This window comes from Manacus candei, unplaced genomic scaffold (assembly GCF_025592945.1).
Source record: "Manacus candei isolate 608988 ecotype Guabito, Panama unplaced genomic scaffold, ASM2559294v1 h1tg000011l, whole genome shotgun sequence".
NCBI classification, from domain to species: domain Eukaryota; kingdom Metazoa; phylum Chordata; class Aves; order Passeriformes; family Pipridae; genus Manacus; species Manacus candei.
The window spans coordinates 703,773-721,202 of record NW_026138059.1 but is presented as its reverse complement, the minus strand read 5'-3'; the positions used below and the strand labels follow the sequence as shown (position 1 = coordinate 721,202).

At 37.8% G+C, this 17,430-nt stretch overlaps 1 long non-coding RNA gene across 1 annotated transcript in view; it reads left to right on the top strand.

Moving 5' to 3' along the window:
* Positions 1–682: 682 nt before the first annotated feature.
* Positions 683–17,430, top strand: part of LOC127466967 (uncharacterized) — a 61,386-nt gene continuing 44,638 nt past the window's right edge. Inside the window, exon 1 of the long non-coding RNA XR_007902911.1 lies at positions 683–950. This is a non-coding gene — a long non-coding RNA (uncharacterized LOC127466967). The remainder of the gene's footprint in view (positions 951–17,430) is intronic.

The following is a 17,430-nucleotide window of genomic DNA, read 5'->3' as shown; positions in this document are numbered from 1 at the left end:
CCCAATCATCCTTTCCCCCATCACAGTCTGTATTTTTTGCTTTCTTCTGTCAAAGAGTGTTTTCCTATCTGTGTTGTAATGAAGAGAAAATAAAACACTTGCTGATCAATTTGCTCTGCTTGTACCATAGAACTTAAAAGTTCTCTTCAGCTTTTTATAAATTAAAGATTATGTGGCTCCACAGGAATGTTTCTACCCTAAACTTGTTCAAAGCCTTTGTTTTATTGCTTCATAAAAGAACAATCATTGAAAACAAACAAAAAGCTGCCAATCAAGACCCACACTGACCACAGCTGCAGGACTGGGTTTTTGCATTCTCAGTGAGATTCTTTTCAGAACTAATTAGTGAAATCGATATCAACTCATTTCACTAAATGTCTTCTCCTTAAAATTACCTTCCACATTGTAGAATTAAGTGTTTTCTTAAGATAAGATGTAGTAAAGTGCTAAATAAAGGAAAGCATATTAACAATCTCTAACAAAGGGATGTGCCATGGAGTTTTCAGGATGTTCTTAGCAGGGAAATAATTTCAGTTACTTGAGAAAAAAATTAATATAGGTGTTTATGGTGGAAAACCACTTAGAAATTCAATTTTTTAGAAATTGTTTATTTTTGAACTTTAGAATGCCAAGAATATTAAAATACTTTCTTAGACCTTTTTTGGCTTTGTGGTAGTTTAGTCTAGGCCTTCCTTGGTGACCAATTTGTAACCAAGGAAGTGCCCAGATTTACCCAGTATTCCCTACGATTTTTACATAAGCTAGGGTATAAGAAGAAAGGAGGAGAGGCCTTTGCCCTCTCTTTCCTTCCGTGGCTTTGGAGGTGCAGGTTCCCTGCTGTTGAGTCTGCCGTGTTGGGGAGCGAGGCCTGGTAAGGCCTTGCCGACCTTGGGAGACAGAGGTTGCCAGCAGTTGTTCCAGTGTGACTTTCCGTTGTCCCAAGGAGAGTAGTAAGATATTCTTTTGCTAATTCTTTTAGTTGCTAGATCTTGGGCTATTGATAGTGTATATTTTATTTCGTTTGTGTTCCTTTTTCCCTTCCCCCTTCCTTTTCCCTTTTGAAATTGTATGTATATTTCAATTGTATATAACTGTAATATAAGTGTAAATATATTTATATATATTGCTTTAGCTGTCTCTCGTTTCGGTTCTCTTGTTTTTTTTTCCTCTTCTCCCTGAGGTTTGGTGGGGGGGGACTTCTTGTGGTAAGGTTTGGAGACTTGGCAGGGAGTCAGCTTCAAACCATATCAGGTTTATAATACACTTTTGTGGAAATTAATGTTCAAGATCATAGGAGCATAGGATAAGTCAAATTGGGAGGGATCTCAAGAGGCCTCTATTCCAGCCTTCTGCTGAAAGCATGATCAGCTATGAGATCACACTAGGTTCTTCAGCTATTTGTCCAGTTGTGTCTTGAAAACCTCCAAAGATGCACAACCTCATTAGTACCGATGCTTGACTGTCCTTGTGGTTTTTTTTTTTCCTTATTTTCAGTCTGAACTTCTCCTAGTTCAACTCCTGAGACATGGTCTTGGTCTCTTGCCACATCCACCACTGTGAACAGTATGGCTCCATAAGCACCTCAAAGTTACTGATAATCTGCTGTTATCTCTTAGAACCATCTCTTCTCCAGATTGAATATGTTCAGTTCCCTCAGCCTCCCATTATAAGCTAACTACTCAGCCTCATGACCACTGTCGTGGCTCTATTTTTTCAACAAATGTTTGATAAAATATTGATTATCCCCAAAGATTATGAATGAATTAGGAACCAAAATTATTCAGGCTCATATTAATAAGCTACTTAAATTTTTTCACATTATCTGTAGCAGTAGCCAGCAGATATAAAATTGCAGTGCATGTCTAGGAAAGTAGTATTTTAAAAATAATTCAAATGAGCAAGACAGCCTGTGATCATCTTTACATTTTATTCTTTTTCTCTGAACAAATCCCATACCCCTCTCAAACTCTGCCTTAGCACCTGCTTTTCCCCTCACACCTTCCTGTACTGATATCAGTTTCAAATAAACACTATGCATATCAATATGCATTCTTCAGTGTGCTGCAGAGCTTTATTCTGTCATATTGTACTAATGAAAACAACAGGGATGTTTGGAGTGGCATCAGCTGTGTGGCTGTGTTCATACATGCAGGCCTGATTACTCAGCTCAGGTGTGAAGAACCACAGCTTTCATGTGCTGTAAAGCCCCATGTGAAGCCCTGAGAACTGGCTGTGGTTCCTGCACATCCACCCTGCCCCAGGTGTGCTACTATCAAAGTGTGAGCATGGTGGATGTCTTGAATACAGCCACGTGTGCTAAAATTACACTTATAACTTCTGGAGGAAACTTATTTTAACTTGAGAAGAACCATGATTTTTTGTCATACCCAACTTCTGTAGAACATAATGTGTGTTTATGGAACTGCACTTCCTACCAAAGTGTAAGTCATAGGCTACATCTATGAGTCTGCTGTGATTGTAAAGACAATTACTCCTACTGTGATATTTGGTTAAAGTTTGAACTTCAAGCTGTCTTGGATGGGATCAAGATGGATGAGGTCTGTACCTTCAGACTCACAAAATTGGATGTATGATACTTTCATGATTTTTTCTCACCTATTTTTTTAATTTTTTTTTACATGGGATACTGCCAGACCTAGCTATCCAACATAATATAGTACAAGTTGACAAGCTGCAACACTACAATACTAGCACTGCAACAGTAATTTGAACTTACAGGAGTACATTAATGATTACAGACTTTTTTATTAATAGTATATTTTTTGCCATTTATACCTTAGAAGCCTGAATCACAGCTTCCCCATTCGTCAGGAAAATGATCACAATACCAAAGAATAAGGAAATTCCTGCTTTTACTAGGGATGCACAGAAATTTCAGCATAATAGATTTAGTCAGAAAACATTATTTACTGAAATCAGATGTGCAAACAAGAAAAGGTCAGGTTTTTATTTTTTAACATTTTTGTTCCCATTGTATATTTAGTCTGTAGATTATTCTACATCAGCCAAAGAGCCTGAGGTTTATGCAATGTGATCCTTTGTATTAGGCTATTGCTATACACACTGTCAGGTCTGTGGTGCTAGTAGTCTTCCAAATAATCAAAGGTTTGTAGAATGATTTGGGTTGGAAGGTGTCTCTGGGGATTATGTAGTCTAATTTGCTGGTCAAAGTGGGTTTCTCAGTGCCTTGTCCATGGCTAATCCTCTGGCATGGTTGGTGTGGTCTGGGGGTACGGTAGTCAGCAAAGCAAATCTGTTGAGAAGGTAAGAGAGTTTAGTGATACAGATACAAACGATTCACATCAGGTTGGCTCACAACCAAAGACAGTCCTTTGACAGTTTCGGTTACAAAGTCTGTTTGTAAAGAAAAACTAAGTTTTCTTTAACTCCAGTAAAGAAATTTGTACACATTCAGAATGTGACTCATCTCACCTGTCTTAGACACACATCACATTTTCTGCTTTGACTTGCTTTCCCCCTGTGATAACAAACTAATTTGATTTGTGTGCCAGGAAAGGATAAGCTCAGAGGTGAAGCTACCTCTTTAGGTAGCTTAATATCTATATTCAGGTTTTCATCAAGCAGTGGCACTTCATTATGACTAAGAATAACAGTCCAGGAAATAAGTATGTACAGTTTCTGGAGAGGTCTCTGTTAAGTTCTATGTAACCCACAGCAAAATTTACCCAACCAAATGCTGCAAATTTCCTTTTAACATTTCAGAAAGTACATCTTGCAACATTTATGTCCAGGGACATTCTTGTGGTCTACAGAGTATTCTGATTTTCCCAATGTCAGTTTTTTCATTGCAGTAGATCAACAGAAAAATGATGCTACTATCTATTTCAACTACATTTTGATTTATTTCTGTGTGCAAAATGCCACTGCATCAACAGTATGAGGAAAAAATTTAACAAATGAGAAAATTACCCAAAGATAAAATTCTCTCTTTGTATAACTGATTAACAAATATGCCATGAACCCATTGTTTTGTTTTTACTGGATTATAAAAAAGAAATCACATGTCTTTCAATATTGGAAAACATGCCATAGAAAGCAAATCAAATACATAGAGCACATTCCCCAAAGGGAAATTCTTCATGAGAATATCATCAAAAGTTTGCATCAACAGATGGAACAAATGATAACATTAACACTGTCAGTATAGATAGACTATTTTCCTGACATGCTGAAAATACTAAAGTTTTTATAGGTTTATAGTAAAGGTGAAAAAAAAAGACAGTGTTATGTCCTTAAGCCTAAGTATTCAGAGCATAAAGTGGTCTAAATGCTCTAACATTCAAGGTATAGAGTTCAAAAGTTCTGATCATCCATTTATTTTTTAAAATGCCACAGCACTGAAAAATGTTCCTAAAATACTGAAATTGAATGCATTATTTATTTTCCAATCCTTACATGTAACCTAGTCATTCATCCCTTACACACTTTTCACACAATGCAGGATTGCCATGGGATTTTTTGGAAACTGAAAATATAATGAAATGTGGAAAGACATTGAACAAACTCAGAGCAGAAATTCAGGAAAAAAAAAGAAAAGAGCCTGAGTGTCATTTTCAGCTCAAGAAACCCCTAAATTGTTGTTTGCTAGAAGCTGAAAACAAAATACCTGGGGGAAAGAAAAGGCTCCATGCTCTTATTCTATATTCTCTCTCTAGGTATTATTGATGCTTATGGATTTTCAGTTGCATACAGCTTCAGTGATACCCTCTCTTATTTGATTTGGCAAGGTGAGTCCTGCACTTGAGTCACAATAATCCCATGCAGCGCTACAGGCGTGAGGAAGAGTGGCTGGAAAGCTGCCTGGTGGAAAAAGACCTGGGGGTGCTGGTTAACAGCAGCTGAACATGAACCAGCAGCGTGCCCAGGTGACCAAGAGGACTTTTATCAGGAATAGTGTGTCCAGCAGGACCAGGGCAGTGATTGTCCCTCTGTACTTGGGACTGTTGAGGCCACACCTTGAGCTTTGTGTCCAGTTCTGGGCCTCTCAATTCAGGAAGGACATTGAGGTTCTGGAGCACATCCAGAGAAGGGCAAGGGGTGGTGAAAGGTCTAGAGAGTAAGTCTTATGAGGAGCAGCTGAGGTAGCTGGAACTGTTTAGCCTGGAGAAGAGGAGTTTCAGTTTGTCGCTCCATATAAGAAGTTGTAGAGTTGACCTCTACTCCAGGCAAGTAGAGTACAGGATGAGAGGAAATGGCCTCAAGCTGTACCAGGGGAGGTTCCGGTTGGACATCAGAAGGAATTTTTTCACTGAAAGCTTGGTTAAGCATTGGAACAGGCTGCCCAGGGAGGTGGTGGAGTCACTGTCCCTGGAAGTGTTCAAGAAACAACTGGATGTGGCACTCAGTACTGTGGTTTAGTTGACATGGTGATGTTCAGTCAAAGATTGGACTCGGTGACCTTGGAGGTCTTTTCCAACCTTAGTGATTCTATGATTCTATATTTTATATTGCTATGTTCCTATGTCCAGATATGATTCTTTCATTCTGTGTTGTTGGAAATTTAGAAGGAAAGATCCGTGAAGCCATACTACTACTCTGTGCTGGTTTAAAGGTAAACTTGCAGGGGAAATGGACTCAACTCAAAGGAGAGATTATAAGTCAGAATAACAATTTAATAAAATAATACAATAAATACGATTATACAGACAAACAGTTGGTTTTAATCCACAAAATCCAAATGTATAACCCAGCACCTTGGGGCATGAACAGAGTGGTGTTCTTTGGGCCCCCTGAGTCAAAAGTAAGAGGAGAGGGAAAAACCTGTTGGTGAGAGTGCTGTTGCAGTCTGGTCAAGAGTGGTGATTGCAGTCTGGTTGAAAAGTGGTGGTCTGCAGTCTTCCTCTGGATCCCATGAGTGGTTAAAAAAGTTCCAAGACTCCAAGATTATATATATCCTCCAGTTCAGGCAGGAATGCCCAGTACCTCCCTCAGGGCAGGGAGTTCCACAATGGGTGTGAGGACAGGAGCATCCTCCTATCTCGCAGGCCTCTTAACACCCAGTTTATAGCCTGAGGAGTCAGGCTGCTCTGGGCAGAGGGTGTAAATGGTCTAGTGATAACAGTTTCTGGGAAATGGCATGGAAGGCTATAGAATACACAGTTTTGGGTTACACCCATCCAGTGATGAACTGGTCCCAGCTGTTCTAACTCATCATCATGGCTGAGCTTTGCGAATGAAGATTTGGGAAGGGCTCTACCCACGTTTGTCACAAGCGCGCTGGTGGCTAAAAAGGCCAATATGAGACAGGCATGTCTGATTGCAAAAGGCACAGCAGAAAGACTCCTTAGGTGGTATATTCTGCAAGGCACGATTCTTTCTGCATTGCCTTTTCTCCTCAAGGGTGATCCCGCATGCTTTCTCAAAGGCATCAGCAGCATTATAGATGGTGTGTCTGTTCTAACTAGGACATAGTCAAATTCATGTAGGTAAGTAGGTACTTCAAGAAGTTATCGAGTAGTATTGTCCTGAAGCAGAAATCTCAAACTTACCTTCAGATGGGCTAATCACTGCTATAAATCTGAATCATTTGAAGAAGGCCCTGGTAGCTTTTATCTTCAGGTTTATAAGTTTTTTTAAGTACTTTTTAGAGTACTGACCTTGCTCCTGAAAGCATGAGCTTTGTATGGATGGACTGCAGGTACATCTATATGGACCGGTACACCAAACAGTGCCAGGACTAGCCTTGTAGCACAGTCTAGACACACTTAGGCTACAAAACAGGGCTGTTGAATGCAAACTGCCTATGGAAACTGTTCCTGGTCTGTCTTAACTCTGATCTGTTCCCAGGCATTGCTTAGGGGCAAATAGGCTGTCCTGGCCAGAGGAACACTGAGACGAGTCCAAAAATGTGATGGTGCTGGTAGCAACTCCAGTGACTGTCCCCACACTCTGTTACAAATTAGTGTAATACTACACACATCTTTGTAGGCATCTGCACTTCTGCCACATTTGGTAGGGAGTGAAGTATACAGACTTGTTCTAAGGCAGTGGATTAAGGACAGTTTCAAAACCAATGGTGGCTTGAAAAATACAGATTACACATTGACCTTTTCATATACCCTGTGGGTAGGAATGACTACATGCCAAACTTTTCATTTTCCTTTTTTTTATGGAGAGCTTCAGTTAAGCAGTTTGTGACTATCAATTATAATAAAGACAGAAGAAGATGAGCTAGATAATTGAATATGCATTATTACAGAGATTGAACTATACCGTGGTTGTTACAGTGGGCTAATTCTGTAGGTTAAATTGCTTGATAGCACTTTACAACTAATGATTAATGATAGTAGCCTTTTACTGGATTTCATTTATGGAAGCATTAGGGGCTGTTATATGTTAGTGATACTCAAACTTGTTCCTGCAATGCAGTGGCTGAGAATTCTTACAGGAAATATCTCTATAATTTCCTTTGTTCAATGGTACTAGTGTACAGTAATTGTCCTATGAGTGGTACAACATATTCTGCAATCCTTAATTTGCCATTTTGCTCTCAGACAAATTGATTACAAGTTATAATTTATTTAACTACATGTATTTTTATGCATTAGTGACTTTTTTTGGTAATTTAGCAAGCAATTAATAGTTTCTGGTTTGTTTCTTACCTGCAAGAGAGAATGCCAGCAACGGGGCAGATGAACTACCATAGGTGGGTTCACATACTATGGCTAGAAAATAAGGATCAACAGACTGTGGTTGTTTCTTATTTACCAGAAAAAGGCATAGTTGTCTTGGCATCAGCAAGGTTCCCTATTTACCCATCATATGTGATTAAATAGAATCTGCTTGCAGATATGAACAACATTCCAGTCCAGAGGCATTCCCCACTCAATGAGCAGAATCAGCTGTCCTGTCAGGTACAAAGCTGTACAGGTGGATGTTATAATATAGTGCTCAGGGGAGTCTGTACTGCAGCCAGCGCTTAGGATGTAGCTAGTACAGTCATATCTGAACTAGTTTTACTCTGCTGAGCACTGGTAGTAGTTGCAATAAAAATTATGTGAGTTTTAAGATAGCTTAGAAACTGGAGTTGATGCTCAGGGTCCCCTGTGGCATACTGTTTTGTTATTCTCGGTTAGTCTAGTTTGGGTATGTCTACTACAGTAACCACGGTCTTCTGCAGGTAAAGTTACTTAAGGTATGGGTATTTCTCTCAAAGGTTAATATTTCTGGGTATGTGGAGGAAGACAAGTTGCCTAAAATGTTATGTTTTATCATGGGATCTGAGTACAGCAAAGGTGCTACTCTAATGCAGCTGGCAATTTTTGAATTGTCATCATAACATATTTGTTATTAACAGCTGCAAAGTACTTGCTAAACCTAAGTCTGTAAGTCTGTAAATATTCTCCATCCAGTTTCCTAAGAGCTGACTCTACATTTTCCCTAATATCCAGTTGTATAGCCCTACAGGATGTTTGCTGAGCAGTAGCAAAAATCTTAAGTACATTCACTCTTTGCATAATAAATTTGCCTATTCACTGCAGAATACTAATAGTCTGGTTCTGCATCTTAGTTTTTTCTAGAAGAGGAAGCAATGAACTGAAAGTCTGGTAATCAACAAGGAACTGAAGCTTGTAGTTCTGCATTCATCTGCTGCCGGTGGCACAGTGATTATGATTAGAGTGGGATACCTCTGCTGCAGTAGCAACCACAGCCTGAACTCAAGACTAGGGTGTTCTCAGCTAGTATAAAGTATGATGCTCTCAGCTACTAAATATCATATTATATCTCATTGACCAGAGCTACATTTGAAGTGATTTGTTCTGCTTTGGTAAAAAATGGGTATTAAAGTCATAATTAGATAGTGAACTACTGTTAATAACTATCTCCAGCTTTCTCGCTCCTTGGCATTGCTGTCACCTCTGCTTATGAACCATGTTGCCTGGAGAGCTATGAGGATAACTCCTCTTTCCATCCAGAAATCACCATCCCTGACTGTGCAGCAAACCTACAGTCTATTTTCAGTCAAGTATTTTTCCCAATACAACTCTGACCTGACCCTGAGCAAAGCCAGGTATTTAGTCTATATAATGAGTTGGTAAACATACCTTCCAATGTCTTTAGCTGTTTGAAATGCAGCAGCTATGTTAGACAAAGAGAGATAAATACTATTTCTGAAATCCTAAATAAACTGGAGACTACTGAAAGTTGCCATCAATTCCCACACAGTTAAGAGCACAATCTGTGGCTATCATTTATTGCTCAACGTCAATAATGTACTTGGCTCTGTAAGGTAAAAAAGCTCTTGGAAAATTTCAGACTTCATTGACTTCAGTGGATATTGTTTTTTGATAGTGAGGACTGGATATGTACCCCGGGGAGGGAAGTTCAGAAACATAAACATCTGTAATGCTTTCAGTTTTAATACAAAATACCAGAATTTTAAATGAAGAATGAAAGGTCTAGAAACAAGACAAGGATGGTATGATCAGTACAGTAAAACACAAAAATATGAAAAGAAACAGAAAAAAATTTCATCATCTGATGGAGACGATCACATGTATAAGAATAGAGAAGATGGTTCTTAGTACAAAAGAGTATCATGGTTATTAAGAAACTACTACCATTATTAATCACATCAAATGAAGGAACACAAAAGTAACATGTGGTTCCAGATCTTCTACTCTATTATTCATACATAATTTAAAAAATGTATATTTTGTGACTTCTTATGACTCACAAACACTGATTTGTACATTTGGAACACAAGAAATGATACCTGAACAATATTTATTCTAGTCTAGCCAAGTCTCAGTGACAGACAGACATAAATATGTGATAAGCCATAATGCCAGATGATTATTCTAGGAAAATATGATGCAAGTATTAAACACAAATGTTTATATAAAATGATTTTTACAGTAACTTTCACAACATGTAGTAATCATTTGAAGTTTGTGCACTTCATTAGCAAGTCTATTTGAAATGTAATTAGAGTGGTTTCTTCTCCATCTTTGATCCCATCTCCATGTACTTTTTCGGATTTTTAATGAAAGTTTATTTGTTTGATTGAGCTTTGGTTCACATCGGTTTTTCCAGTTTCATTATTTTTATTATTATTTAGTGTGTGTTTTCTTAAGGTGCTAAGTATTGTAGTTACAAAACATTATGCAAATCTAAAGACATTATTATTACAAAAGCCTCTTTTCCTCCAGACTACTGCTTTTTTGTTTGTTTGTTTATTTTTTGTTTTGTTTTGTTTTTTTTAAGGACAATCTTCAAACCTGTTTAAATTGAACATTTAAAGCTGACCTACAGTAAAATGGGAATCAGTATTGTCATCATCAGTGTTGCATATATCTTCTCAAGAATTCTATTACACTGAAAGGTGTGTAAAAATTTTAAGTACAGAAACAAATATATGCTTATTATATATGTTAATATAGTAGATGAAGGGCAGTAATGCTGATTTTCCAGTAAACCTTCTTTAGCTCTGCACCTTTAAAGCACTGATCTCCTGCTTGTTGCATTGTCATTTATACCTTTACAAATTAAACACAACTGGGAGAGCTTCACAGCTGAATTGAAGTCACAGGCTGTGGGAGACCAAGAGAAGTTTGACTTTGAAATGTGGAAAAGAGAAATAAATGTCTGCAAGGAGATCTGTGGAACTCCTGAAAACAACACCTTTAGCACATTTAAGTGACTGCTTGGACTGTTGTGACTCTGTACCCAAGTTTGTATTTTAAGCACATTGTATTTCTACCCCCAGTTTTACCCTATTTTACAATTCTCATAAAAATCCCCATTGCTCTGTATTCCCTGTTATTCCCCTTTTCCCTAATTGGCTATTTAGTGCTGCATTGCAGCATTTCCTTATATAGTTATCCCTTTTCATTTATGGTTATGTCCAACCCCTACTTTCTTTCTTTATGTCTTCTATCAGCATTCTCCTCCCTAGCTCCACCTACCCTTCCAGCACTTTCCATTGTTCCATTATATATGCCGGCGCTGCCTTTCAGTAGAGGTCCATTTCACCCTCTAACTCCAGAGTGGTAGAACCCTTTATTCCCCCAGGCTGTGTCAATAGATCTTTTTGCACATGTGTAAATGAAGTTTGAAGCAGTGAGCACTGCCAGAAAAATTTTTGTAATATGAATTCCTGCTAGGAAACTCTGACAATACGTCAGGTAGATGTGCAAAAGAAAGAGGTGAACATTTCTCACTACCTGCTGCTGGGTTCTGTGCAGAAGGAGTGAGGCAGCTTATAGGCTTAGGGAGACCTTGCCCCAGGATTGGAATCAGCAGCTGACAGGTACGTGAGAGAAGTGAGAGCTTAAAATTCAGCTCTAAGTTATTTGCTCTGTGTGACCAGGTTTGCTCCACAGGTGAACTCTGCCTTCCAGCTACAGCTGGACCAACATGAAAAGTTTTTAGCATTGTGTCCATAACACTGTAGAGCCAGAACAGGAATCAGGACCATGTTAGGTACAAGCTGATAACAAAAGGACTGCCCTCCTCAGTCTGAGCCTTGTGAGGTGTAGGAAGCCAGTGCTAGGACGAGAGACAACAGTAAGAACATGGTGTAGAGAATAAGAAGAGTTAGTGAAAACACACCTTGCAAACAATTTTAATGGAGTTGATGGTAAAAAAAAGAGCTTTCAGGAAGGATTTGAAGAAGGAACAACAGTCATGTGGAAGGCGATGGCTCTCTTGAACTTTGTTTCTGCTTGGAATTGCGATGACTTGCCCCCAGTAGGGCAATACGTGTGCCTATGGAGATCTGTAATAAAAATTGGAGCGAAGTAGCAGGACAGTATGTGATTATTGACTGTTTTAGAAACTGGAGATGTGTTTCCTGTTGCATCTGCTAAGTTTTCAAAGGAAAAACCATCCCCAAGGTAAAAGGGCAATTGCTGCACAGCACAAAATAAACAGAAACCATTTAAATTGAAAGAATGCTGTTGCTTATAGTAGCCTTGAAACACAACCTATGTCTCAACAGCAGAGAGTATTATAACATCCTTGATACAAGAAAGGTCTTGATGTGTATATTTATAGATTTGAGTACAATAGGTTCAGAATCTTAACCAATACTTTGCACGTCGGTATGAGAGCAAGAATTTGTACCTGCAATCCAAACACAAAAACACTGCAAAGCTTTGTCTTGGCTGCTGCACAAAGATGATCTTGACTGTTGAAACTGAAGAGACAACACAGTACAAGCTGAAAATACTCTTTTGTAAGCTTTAATCTTAGTGTCAGGTATTGCTCAGCTACTAAAATGTACCCTTTCATGCTTTTTCCTCTCCAAAATCTCAAATAAACTTTTTCTTTCTTTTTCCCAATAGCCCAAAGGTCAGAACCCTTGTTTGTACAAACATTCTGGTGCCTGAGGAAGTCTGAAGCTGTGTTATAACTCTGTATTATAGCTTAGGACAGCCTCACTAAGTTTTATGTGAATTTACAGAAATGGATGTTCTCCCAGGGGGAATGTTTTACATGCCATAAATTAGAAAACGTTCCCTGGAGTCAAGCTCTGCTTTTGCATTCTTTGCCCCAGGCAGAGTTTTTACTATTAAACTCTCTCTCTTTTACTGCAACTTACATATTTTGTAAACTATCGAAACAAACACTCTACAGGAATTCTGTGTGCAGAAAGGAACCCTCTGGCACAACTTCAGTGAATCTTCTATGTCAATCTTGACATAGAAATGTCAGTTTTAGTGTCCATTTAAAGGTAAAGCTACTGCCTCTGACTGATGAAATAACTGAGCCAAAACTTGCTGGAAGGTGGGAGTCATGTTGGTGAAGTTTTGCCATCTACTTTCTCTGTTTTTCATGTGACTTCCTAAGCATCCTAGGCCAAGCTCAAAGACATAGTCTTCAGATTGACGAACCTTGATTTTTGATGATTTTTTTTAAAATTTGTGTCACACAGGATCTTTGGTGTTGAAATAAAAAAAATTGAATAAATAAATTGTTTTTGAAATTTTGCCTCATATTTGGGTAACGGCATTAATTGAGATGCTTAAAATTGACTCTAAGTCAATCCTTTTTCGGGAAGACAATATAGCTGCTGGGTCTGTACATGAATGGAACTACCAGCCCTGTCCTTTCTGTTGGTTAAGACCAATGTTAAAGATATAAATTTCACTGCTCTATTATCTTGGTAGTAAAAACTCAGAGTAGTTTCTGGCAGTCTGGACTGGATATTACCTTCTTTCCTGTTAAGCACCTGATCAAAGTTCTGGTTAATTGAGAAGTCAGTTGCAGATGGAGAAAAATGTTCTCTTTCATAAGGAAAGGGTATTATACAGACAAAATGAAGAACACTGAGATTTCTATTTCTGTCCACTGAGTAGAGGAAAAGGCTAAACACTCCATAGATTATATACATACATTTTCAGACACTGATGCTGAGGGAGATTAATTTATTCTAAGTGGAAAATAGTTCTGGTTACCAGTTTCAGAGGAAGCTCATACTTTCCACAATTATATATTCTGCACAGCATGAATAGGAACTATAAAGACTAATAAAATCCTATTCAGAATGGAACTTCCTGCCCACAATGCTTTGACATGAATTAACTCTGGCAAAGTACCAAAAGAATATTTTCTGTTTTGAAAATTTGCTCTGACTCTTCACTGGAATTTTGCAACTGAACTCTGACAGTTTGTATTCTAGGATACAATCTATAGGTTTTACATGAAGTACTTGATTAATTAGGAAGTTTTTCTATTAGCATTTAGTAAAAATGATTATTCATTGATTTTACTGGCATTTTCCTTTGATGACTCTGTAGTATTAAAAAGGTAAAACATTTTTCCAACAGAGTGCTGAAAAAACTGAGGCCATTTGTGTTGTCCTTTTTTTCCACCTGATTATTTATAGTTAAATTTCATGAGAACCATGAGGAAATATGATACACATTTTAACAGGGTTTTTCAAATTAAACCATATGAAGGCCAAATCACATCTGGCAGAGACAATCTCCTTTTGCCACAGGGCTTTCAGAGGTTTGGTAAACTGTAATGGATCATTATATATTGCATAGTATTGAATATATCTCACATACATTGCAGTGCTTCCATTTCTTCTGTGAGTTACAGCATATCCCAGAGGACAAGGCTGGATGACAGTGAGTTAACATATCCTATACAAAATGTGCAGATGGGCTTTGAGGGAGAGAGCCAGCTGCCTGAAGTCCTATGGCTCTTGTATGGCAGCACAATGCTGCAATGAAAAAGTGCACTATGGAAAGTGTTCAGGTTGGCTCAGGAAGCAGATGCAAACTTTCTAATGCTCATTGGCCTTCCTCTGGGTGACTGTGCTTTGGTGCATGTGCGAACTGGCTGAGTAAAATAGAAAAAAAAAATCCAGACTTCCATTGTTTGTACAACTAAGCTAATTTTTGGTAAAGAAGAATACCTGAGACTTCAGTACACTGGTTATGAATTAAACATATGAGCTTTTTCCTAGCAGTTAGTGAGAACAAATATAGTCTCTGATTATTTATACTTCTTGCTGCTCCTTTTTTTCATTTACCCAGGAGTTGCTTTTTCTTCAGTTTTATTTTTCTGGAGGCAATAGTGAATGCAATATTTAATGATTTCGATGTACTATGTGGTTTATTATTGCCTAACATCATCTTTATAATAAAAAATACATACACATTAAACTGCTGGGGACAAATTTGTGACAGAACACGTGAATTTATTTTGTCAGTTTTCTCCTTTTCTGTGTCTGTTTGTCTTTCACTCCCACACTGTGGTGTGGGTTAGTGGGAAAAAGTACCTCACTACGTCCTTCAAGTGAATTAAAGACATTCTCTAGTCTTGGAAACCTTGTCATAAAACTACAGTCAATGTTTTTTCATTTTTTTCTTTGTCAACACAGAGAAACCACATCTTTCACTGATTTCATGCTATAGCCCCTTGTCTCCATGTTGTGCTCAAAAACATTTTGGCTTAAAAAGATGTGCTTATTCAAGGAAGACCAAATTTCAGAGAGTCCTTAACCAGCCTATAGTAAAACCAAGCAACCACACTTCTAGTTCAAGGCATCTCTTCAGATGTGGTAGAAATAAACCCATTAAATAAGCAAAATGACACAAAATATACCTTCCCTATAGTAAGATATTTTAGGATCAATGATATTTTCACTTGAGTTCATGACCTCTTGATTCCCTAAAGCAATTAGAAAGAGCTGTGTGGATGAAAATTTGACAGAAACATCTTCACATCTGTGTAGTTAGTGCATGGGACAAAATTTCCAGTGGCACAGACTGGCACAAGTCCAGCACTTGTATGGAATTGCACCAAAGTTGAGAGTCAGAGCCTAGGCTGAGAGTCAGAGCCCTTTTATTTTCCTTATTTTGTGCATAACATGCTTTTCTTAGAAAACTCATAGCATCCTGTTTACCAGTGGGGTGGCAGCTAGGACTAACATTTTCTACAGTCTAAAAAGGGATAAAAACCATCTGCACTGACTGCTTGGTAGCTGTGCTTTTTATCTGGAATTTCTTTCTGCTAAGTTATACTTCAAAAAATCTTGAAATGTTTACCCATATAAGTGACAGTTTTTCTGCAACATTTCAGTTTCAGAGCAAAAGCCAAGTTTTAGCTCAAAAATGGAACAAAACATCATCCCTTAAAAAAAAAACCAACAAAACAAACCAAACCCCAAATCAAACCAAAAAATGTTTCCCTTCCATCATGGAGATAAAAAGTGAATTAAGAGTCTCTGACAACTTGTAAATCTGATTTTGAGCTGATGCAGTCTTAAATGGCTGAGTTATTGACCTCTGAAAAATGGACCTTGTAATGGAAATACTGACAGACTATAAACTACAGCTATGCTACTGGGAAGGGGGCAAGAGGGGGGAAGGAGAATACTGTAATTACTAGTGTATAAATATTGTTCTATGATTACCTTCACAGATGAAATCCAACAAGTCAAATACAAACCTGTCATTTCAAAATCCTAAAGCTCCAACCAAGCTGGTGGAAACCATGAGGTGCCTTTTTGTTCTTCTCTTCTCTTTCCTGTCACACCCTTGTGTCTTTCCTTAAATTCTTAAGTGGAGTGTGAAAGGCTGCCAATTTCTAAAGCAACTACGGTTCTTAAAAATTTATATTTCCCCCTCCTGAATTGGATGGCAATGAGTACAGGTGAAGAGTGGAAAAAGGCAAAAGTGCAACACCTGGGAAGAAAAAACCTAGTAGGAAGGAATGAGCGAAAGAACTGATTGAAAGCTTAGAAGAAAAAGGCAAGGAGAAAGCTTGTGGAGAAAACAATGGAATGATGAGGTTCGGATCAGTGCAGTGATGGAGGTAAATTACAGGGATTTGGTCTCATTGACAGAGAACAGAAGAGGAAACAGTTGCAAGTGACAGAAGTGAACAGTTATTTCCCAACAAGTTCTGTGAATAAACAAAGGCACTAAAATGGACAGATCCTTTCTACACAGAACTGCTATCGTAAGGAAAATTTGGCTTCCTAATATTGAGCAAAATATTGCTTTTCCCTTGAAATCCATAATCCTAATTTACCCAAGCAAAGAAAAAAGCTTCTATGCTTTGTGAATGCTAAGATTGGCAAGATTATGCATCCACAACATAAAGTGGCTAATTAATATGAACAGGATGTGTTTTAAAATTAGTCATACAAACCCAGTACAGAGTAATGAAAAGTTGTTAGATTGACAATTTTTTTTTCAGAATGAAAAGACATTTTGTAAATAATTGTTCATTATTTAGTGAAGGACCTTGATCCTAGATTTGGGAATAACTGCAAAATCATCCAAGCTCTCAGTTAAAAAACATGTTATTTGACTTGTAATAAATTTTCTTTTTTTTTTTTTTTGTGCCAGGTAAATCTATTTTTAAGTAATATAGTAATTATTTTAGTCCCTTGATTTCCTATGCAGTTAAAACCTGCAGAGTTTCTTAATGTATCAACATAGAAGTCTCAACGATCATGTGGAACACTTCACAGGTGCTCAGGCTTACATCAAATGACCATCAGAAAGTCAGGACACATTACCTAAGGTGGGATGGCAATTAAAAGACCTCAAAGAGAATTTGAGTTGGATGAAACTAATAGCCTTGTGTTAGGTTTCTCCTCTTTGGCAAAGTTTCTGCAGAACACTCAGGTCAATAAGAATCTAATACAAATGAGTGCACTATAAATGCCTGCACCTGTTTTTCTAGTGAGTGGATTTTTGTTTTGTTTTGTAAAGCCAAAGATTGTATTGTATATGGCATAACGTCAAAGTTGAAATATTATTAATAAACCTTGGAAAGTGAACCATTACATTAGACTTGACAACATGAATGAGTGTCATAGACTTTTGTCTGAGAGATGTAAAATGTGTTATTTCTTGCTTTAGATTCCTCTCTCACAAATGTAATACGTAGTTGGAAGGCTGGTGAATCCCAAAGGATGAT